The sequence below is a fragment of the Gekko japonicus genome, unplaced genomic scaffold (assembly GCF_001447785.1).
Source record: "Gekko japonicus isolate JY-2015 unplaced genomic scaffold, Gekko_japonicus_V1.1 scaffold415, whole genome shotgun sequence".
Classification (NCBI taxonomy): Eukaryota; Metazoa; Chordata; class Lepidosauria; order Squamata; family Gekkonidae; genus Gekko; species Gekko japonicus.
Genome location: NW_015173136.1, coordinates 481984 through 489336, shown reverse-complemented (window position 1 = coordinate 489336; position 7353 = coordinate 481984). Strand labels below are relative to the sequence as shown.

The 7353-nt window shown below is 45.9% G+C and overlaps 1 protein-coding gene across 1 annotated transcript in view; it reads left to right on the top strand.

Moving 5' to 3' along the window:
• The first annotated feature begins 1748 nt into the window (after positions 1–1748).
• ZRANB1 (zinc finger, RAN-binding domain containing 1) overlaps positions 1749–7353 on the top strand; it is a 78196-nt gene continuing 72591 nt past the window's right edge. The window contains exon 1 of the mRNA XM_015422192.1: positions 1749–2119. The gene's annotated coding sequence lies outside the window, so the exon portion shown is untranslated. The remainder of the gene's footprint in view (positions 2120–7353) is intronic.

Sequence of the window (7353 nt, the reverse complement as noted above, 5' to 3'; positions counted from 1 at the left end):
CTTCTTTAGAAATAACCTCATACTTTTTCGCTGTCTTCATGCTGCAATCAAAACAGGAGCTCCAGGCTGCACTTCTAAACCCTTTCACAACCTGATTCTCAGAAATAATTCTCACAGAGTTCAATGTTGTTTTTGACATTTCTCAAATAAGCATCCATAGGATTGCATAGGCTTGTTAATATGCATAGGGAAAATTCCTTGTTCTGCTGTGCTTGCTGCTGTGAATGCATTGATGCATTGACATGGAGACTCTGTGCTTTCCCCTCCCACATTTCACACCCCCACAGCTGGTAGGCTTTTTGCCATTATTTTTTTTAAAGAATTGGTCTTTGGTACATCACTGTATGATAATTTCAACACTATATGGTACTCTAATACTACTGGCCCCACTGGTGGACCTCCTGATGGCACTGGTATTTCTGGCCGCTGTGTGACACAGAGTGTTGGACTGGATGGGCCTTTGGCCTGATCCAACATTGGCGTCTCTTATGTTCTTATGATGATAATTTTTTAAAAGGCAAAAAGTCCACCAGTGGTGCTGATCATGGAAACAGTGCTGGGTGCTGGTGGGGAGATGCAGAAATCTGCACCTTCCATTCCACTTTCTCTCAAACCTGCTTTTGGTATGATCTTCTAGAAAAGAACGCAGTGGCGCTGTGGAAAAGGTGGAAGGCTTGCTGAAGCATAATGATGTGTGTACACCAAAATTAAATCTGCTGTGGTGGGCACACAGAACAAGAGCTCCACACAGAAGGAACTCTGACAGAAACTCCTTTAGTCAAGAAGACTAAATTCTGAGGAAATTTGAAATGTTGGGCGTGTTAAGCATGAGTTATGCTTTTATGGAAATAGGCTATAGGTAGTCTATGCATGCCATGAGTAACATGGGCAAGAAAGGTGCACAGCATACCAGAAAGGAACATCAGGATTCATAAACTTCCCTGACTCTGCACTGCTACTTTGACTGCCTCCCCCATTCAAGGAGGAAAAACTACTCATACGAATGGTCTTAATGTCTATTGCCCTGTAGCATGATCCTAGCGACGTCCTGCAGCACGTATGGTAGCCTTGGTCATGTCAGATACTTCATACTTGCCTTCAGCAACATTTATTTCCTATGCTTGCTCCGAGAAGCACAAGGTGATGTAAGCGGGTATTTATTTCTTTTAATCACCACAACAGCCTTGAGAGGCAGGCTAAACTAAAACGAGAGAGTGACGGGTGGCGGGGGCAGGATTTCATCCTCAGTCTTCGCTCTGAACTAGATTAGTTAGTCGGTGGGAATTTGTTGTTCGCCCACGGGTTTACCACGGGGAGCCTTCCGCAGCAGAAAGACGACGGCATCGTGCCCGGCGGTCGACTTAAAGGGAGCTGAGCAAGTGCCTTGGGCTGAAGGGGCAGGACTGCGGGGAGCGCAGAAATGTGTAGGTGGAGGAGGGAACAAGAGGACAGGGAGTCCCTTTATGGAGACGAAAGAGTGAAACGAGCCGCCTCTTTTCATTTGCTGACGAAAGTCGAGGCGGCCCGCGAGGATCCTCCCAGCGAGAGACCCGGGGTATGCGTGTTCCCGTCTTCCTCTCCCCCGCTCTTCTATTCCCGGACTAGGAAAGGAGAATCTCCCCCTCAGCATCCTCACAATGAGGCGCCCCAAAGGCTGGAATGACATCACCTGTTCGTATCCAAAGAGCAGCCGTCCGATTGGCTGGCCGGCCGCTCCCCCTTGGCCAATGAGCGAGCGGCAAGGCTCCAGGCCGGGCGGGCTGACGTGCGAGCTCCAGTCTCTTTGCCGTACGAGGGTTTATTTTGTTTTGGGCCACTCCAGCCGCCGCTGTCGCCGCCATTAGGCGAGCTCGGTTAGATCCAAGGGTGGCGGGCTCTCGGCTTTTCGCCTCTCCCCCCCTCTACATCCTGCCTAGGTGGTAGCGTCCTTCCAACTAACTGGGTCTTTCTCCCCCGACGCACAGATCCGGAAGAAACCATGTCCTGAGACCGGGGAGGGGGGCGAGAAGCAGGAGGCCGCAGCCAGCGGTGCGGTGCAGGGGTGGGTGGGATGCGGGTGAGGGGAATGGACGGCGGCCACTGAGGGGACAAGCGCGGGATCCGGAGGCGGCGCTACAAGGTATGGCATCCCCCCCCCCCCCACATTTGCTGGCCTGGAAAAACCCGGGGCGGGGGGGGGGGGGCAGTGTTGTGGAGCCTCTCTACTCTTTAGACTTTGATACTTAAGGAGAGAAATTACCTCGTATGAAGAGTGTCCCCCCCACTCCCTCCATGTTTTAATTTAAGTTCTCGCCCAAGAGGCATAGTTTGTTTTTTCCCCCCGGGAACAGAGGAGGAAAAGGTTGGTGTTCAGTGGTACTTCTGAAAAGGGAGTTTCTACCCTTCCCCCCCCCCTCTCCTTTTCTCTACTCCCTCCCCCAACTTCTTTGGTGGTCGCACCTTCTTGCCCCGTGTCCTGTCCCGCCCGGCCTACTAATATTACTCTGTTGGCAGAGACATCCTCCCAAGGGTGCCCGAGTATAAAGGGCGAGTTGCTTTTGGAGAGGTGTTGTTTTTGGTTTTTTTGTAAGGGGGGGTGGGAATCTTAAAGATCCGGGAAGGCTCAGTGATTCTGTCGAACGCTTATTATTATTATTATTATTATTATTGGTCTCTCTTTTTATCTCTTGCTTCTCTGAATTTGCTTGGAAAAAATTGGGGGGGGGGAGAGGGGGTTCCTAAAACTTTCTTCAGTGTGTGCGAATTGGAGATAAGTGGGTTTAATTTTTTTAGTAGGGCTGTGATTGCTAGCTGGCTGGCTTCTCTGTTGTTGTGTATAATGAGCTCCCCCGTTTGGGATATCCAGGCACTTGCCTGGGAGTGATGCTGCTGCTGTAACTGGCTTGTTTACCGGGGAACTGATGCTTGTTGGTGCTTACCCCAGAGAGTTCTGTACTCGGTTTCTTATGGAATGTGTGTTGGATGGCTGCCGCTGGCTTTTGGGAAACTTCTAAATATTGCAATATCTTGTTTTGCCTTGCTTAATGTGAATGAGGCTTCTGATGTGTGCTCCATTAGTATTGGTTCTGCATTTCAGAAGGGGAATTTGGTGCGAGAAATGTTAGCAGAAGTGTTTACGTTGGGTTTTGTATGCATGACACATCCACCAGTGTTATGTTGAACCTTCTAAAAATACAAGTTGGTATACGCCACGGGAAGAATCTCCTGTGTGCTTGGTGATCCACATCTACTGCTGCAGTACCTACATCTTACTACAGTGAGGTCATACCTCTCTTCCCTTCCACCCCTCCTCTTCTTCCTCATTATTCACAGAACCTGTGTCTGACTTCCCTGTTGCAGAAGCAGCTGACTTCTTTGGTACGAATGCTAAAGTCTTCTCCGACCTTCTAAAGTAGAACTGGCAAGATTTTGTGCTATTGAAGTTTAGCTGAGCAGAGCAGATCTTTTTAAACAAAATGTTACTAGGAGACTATATTTGGCTCACTCACACTTTGTGAACTGCATCAGGCCTCTTTAGGGACTTGCGTTAGGCAACATGTAAACTAATTTAGAACACTTTTTCTTAAGAATTCCCCACTGCAGTACATATCTTTATGGCTGAATAATGCTTCTTAGAGGTTATTCACAACACTTTATGAACACCTGGGCTACTGCAGTTACCCTCCCCTTTGCATTTTCTTCTGTTCTGTGTCTCCCCCCTCTTTTTGAGGCAATAAACATTGTCCTTTTTGTATTGCTATTCCATTTGAGTGACTGTTCCTGTTTCAGTCAGATTCTGAACATACCATCCCCATCTGATTTATTATATAAGACAATATAGTGCTGTATTATACATGAAGGAGGGGAGTGTGAATAGCAGAAACACTCTGGGTACTGTTCTTGGTGAGTGCTATGCAGGCTTTCTGTAATGGCATAGATTTTTTTTAACATGACCATTAACCAATAAAATCTTTCCTAGAAATTGGGAGGTGGGACTATAATTGAAAATGCATCATGTTGCATACATGTGACCTATGCTTTCATGGGCATATGTTTTTCTAGCAGTCTTGAATTCTTCTGGCAATCATACGGGGCACAACTGAAAACAAATTACATGCTATTGTATGGCAAGATGTATTAACGTCCATTTCAGCTTTGTTGTGAATGTAAATCATCTGGATTACTGCAGTCTAGTGTAGATAGTAATTCACTTTTGTTTCAGTTTGGTCCTGTAAACTATTTCATAAATATTTCATAAATATTTGTTCATTTTTATTGTATTTTTAAGATGATTCTACTTGTGAAGTCCTCAGTGGTGGTTCTGAAAGTTCTTGGGAGATGCTCAGGAGCCACCCATGGAATTAGTAGTTGGGTTACAAAAGCCACTGTCAGTTCATGTGCATTTGGATCAGGTCCCAAGTAATTTGTATTTATTGACTTCTGTTGTTTCTGCATGTAAATCCATAAGTGTTGAATGTCGATGTTTTCTGCAACATTTAGACATATTTTGTAAAACAAAAAACCTGCCAGGCATCTTATAGATGTTTAAAATTGCTAAAAAGTAGCAAAACAAAACAAAACATTCTATGGCCCCAGTCACACGGGCCGGATATCGCGAGGGGGAGGCGTGGCTAATTGCCCCGGCGCAGTTTGATCCGCGATCAGACGCAACGGCGGCACACCACCGGTCCTTCCCTCGGCGCTGGCGGGTAAACAAGGGACTGGAGGGGAATGCCGCACGCCGGCACGATCACACCACGGGCGTCTGGAGGCAGCCCATGGCAAATGTTTACTAGTACCTTGGAGGTACTAGTTTTTTAAGGCGCATTGTCGGCGGTAAGCCACGGGTGCACTCCACTTCCCAGATGTTGGGGTGTGATCGTGCCTGGATAATCCGCCCACCATCCGTGCCTCTCCCGCGGCAATTTTGCCGTGTGACCAGGGCCTATTAAGAACAATATAAGTACAGTTAAAATAGCAAGTTATTAGCAACAGTGACAGTCAGAAAAATGATTTGCAAACTGGAACATTTCTGCCATTTTATGAAACAAGCAGAGACACAGCTTGGCAGATCTTCCTGGGTTGAGAATTCCAAAGGATGAACACCATGGCACACAAATTCAAATTTGTGAGCACCACAGCACAGATGTTCAAATTTGTGAACTACTGCCCATTTAACTGATGAAAACCCCGCTGATTAAGTAACAAGGTCTTCATTGACATTGCAGTCTGTCTAATGCATAGCCTTAGTTTATTTATCTTATTTATTTAACATTTGACTTTATATCCTGCTCAAACCCCCTTATCCAGGGGGTCTCTGAGCGGCTTACAGGTCGGTGCTAGTCACCATTTTTATCCCCTGACTAGGGCCACATATTTATACGGGGTGGGGAAACCTACCAGCACCCTTATGGTGGTGGTTGGTGTTGTTCTTTCATCCGGCTCAGGTGTAGGCGGTTTCCCTGGCGGGGTGCTCCTCTTCGGCGCTTGGTGGTGACTTTCTCTTCTTGAGGCGCGCGACTCCCGCCTCCTTCCAGCCTCAGCAATGTCCTTTTTCCGGCTCCACTGTGCCGGCACTTGACGTCGTCGTGCGCCCTTTCCTCGGCGGCGGTCGCACGATATTTCTTCGTCCAGCCACCAGGGATCGCTCCTCCGGCTGCACCCGCCCGCCGCCGTCACCATCTCACCGCACCGCGCCATCACACTGGAGCCGATGTCTCATCGCTGCCGCCGCTGCCGCCGCCATCCTCAACCACCACGCTAGGCAGGGTGCCCCCCACCCGACTAAGGGTGGGTACCCATTTATCTACTTGCAATTAAGTTGCTTTCGAACCGCTGGGTGGGCGGGAGCTGGGACAAGGGTTGAGAGCTCACCTCGACCACGGTGGTACTCGAACCGCCATAGTGGCTGCTCGAATGGTGTTACTGAGCAGGCATTTAACTGCCTGCGCCAGCGCTCTTTTAGCTTTTTAGTTATTTAACTGCCTGTTGAAATTATTGATGTTCCATTAGCAACTGTGATAAACCAAGGCTAGTAAGTATTACTATAGTATAGGTGAAATAACAAAATCTGAGGAAGGGGACTTGAGTTATGTTAGGGGACGAAAATGTACCCATCTCATAACTCTGATGATCTGGTATGAGGTACAAACTGAAGTTCTAGCACTGAGTAAATATTGTTTCTATTCCCGGAACAGTTAAAACCAAGTTTGCGTTCAGCTAAGTAGAACAAAACTTAGTTGCTGAAATAATAGGTTTTATCAGGACCAACCACTATTATAGCATCTAATTGTCTGAGTTAAACAATTTGTTCTGAGGATGCTTGTTCACATAAACTGTTTTGAAAGGAAACAGTGGAGGTTACCTTACCCCTTGCATACCTTTTCCACAGTTCACTTAAAATGAGAGTAAGTTATTGCTGACACAGTTTGGTTAAGGTAGGTCCTGTAGCACTACTTCCAATTGCACAAAAGCATCCAGGGATGATGCAGTAATTGCATGTCTCTTTTTGAAAAAAATAAAAACAAATGTAAGTCATTGCTGCTTGGAAGTCACAGGTTCCATGGAAGGCAAAGAACAGAATTAAAAAAGCATTTCTTATATTAATAAAGCAGAAGAGAAGTGTGTTCAAGAATGATGATAGGTAAGAGAATACTAAAATAAATTAAAATACGAAGGATTCAACTTGAGAAAATTGGAAGTAGAAATTTTGGTCCATGGTGGTGTGCGCAAAGATTACATTATAGTTGTTTTTAAGAATATCTGTTTTAGAAATTGTAATTTAATCTAAACTTGCTGTGACAGAAAAAGTGTAAGTGTGACTGTATCTGGTGTCACTGGACCTTTTGTTTGGCATTGACATAAACAAATTGCATGTTACAGGAAAATCCTTCTTTGCGTTTTCTATTGAGGCAGACTCAGCATGGGTTCTGTAAGGGAGGATCTTGTCTCACTAACCTGTTAGTGTTCTTTGAGGGAGTGAACAAACATGTGGACAAGGGGGACCCAATAGATGTTATTTACCTTGACTTCCAGAAAGCTTTTGATAAAGTTCCTCATCAAAGGCTCCTAAGTAAGCTTAATAGTCACGGGATAAAAGGACAAGTCCTCTTGTGGATCAAAAACTAGCTAATTAATAGGAAACAGAGAATGAGTATATACAGGGTATTTTCTCAGTGGAGGGTGGTAAGTACTCGGGTACCACCGGGATCAGTACTTGGTCCCATGCTTTTTAACTTTTTCATTAATGATTTGGAGTTGGGAGTAAACAGTGAAGTGGCTAAATTTGCAGATGACATAAAGTTGTTCAGTTGAGAACCAGGGAGGATTGTTTTGTTTTTTTAATCCCCTGCGAACAGGGTAGCTTTATTATTT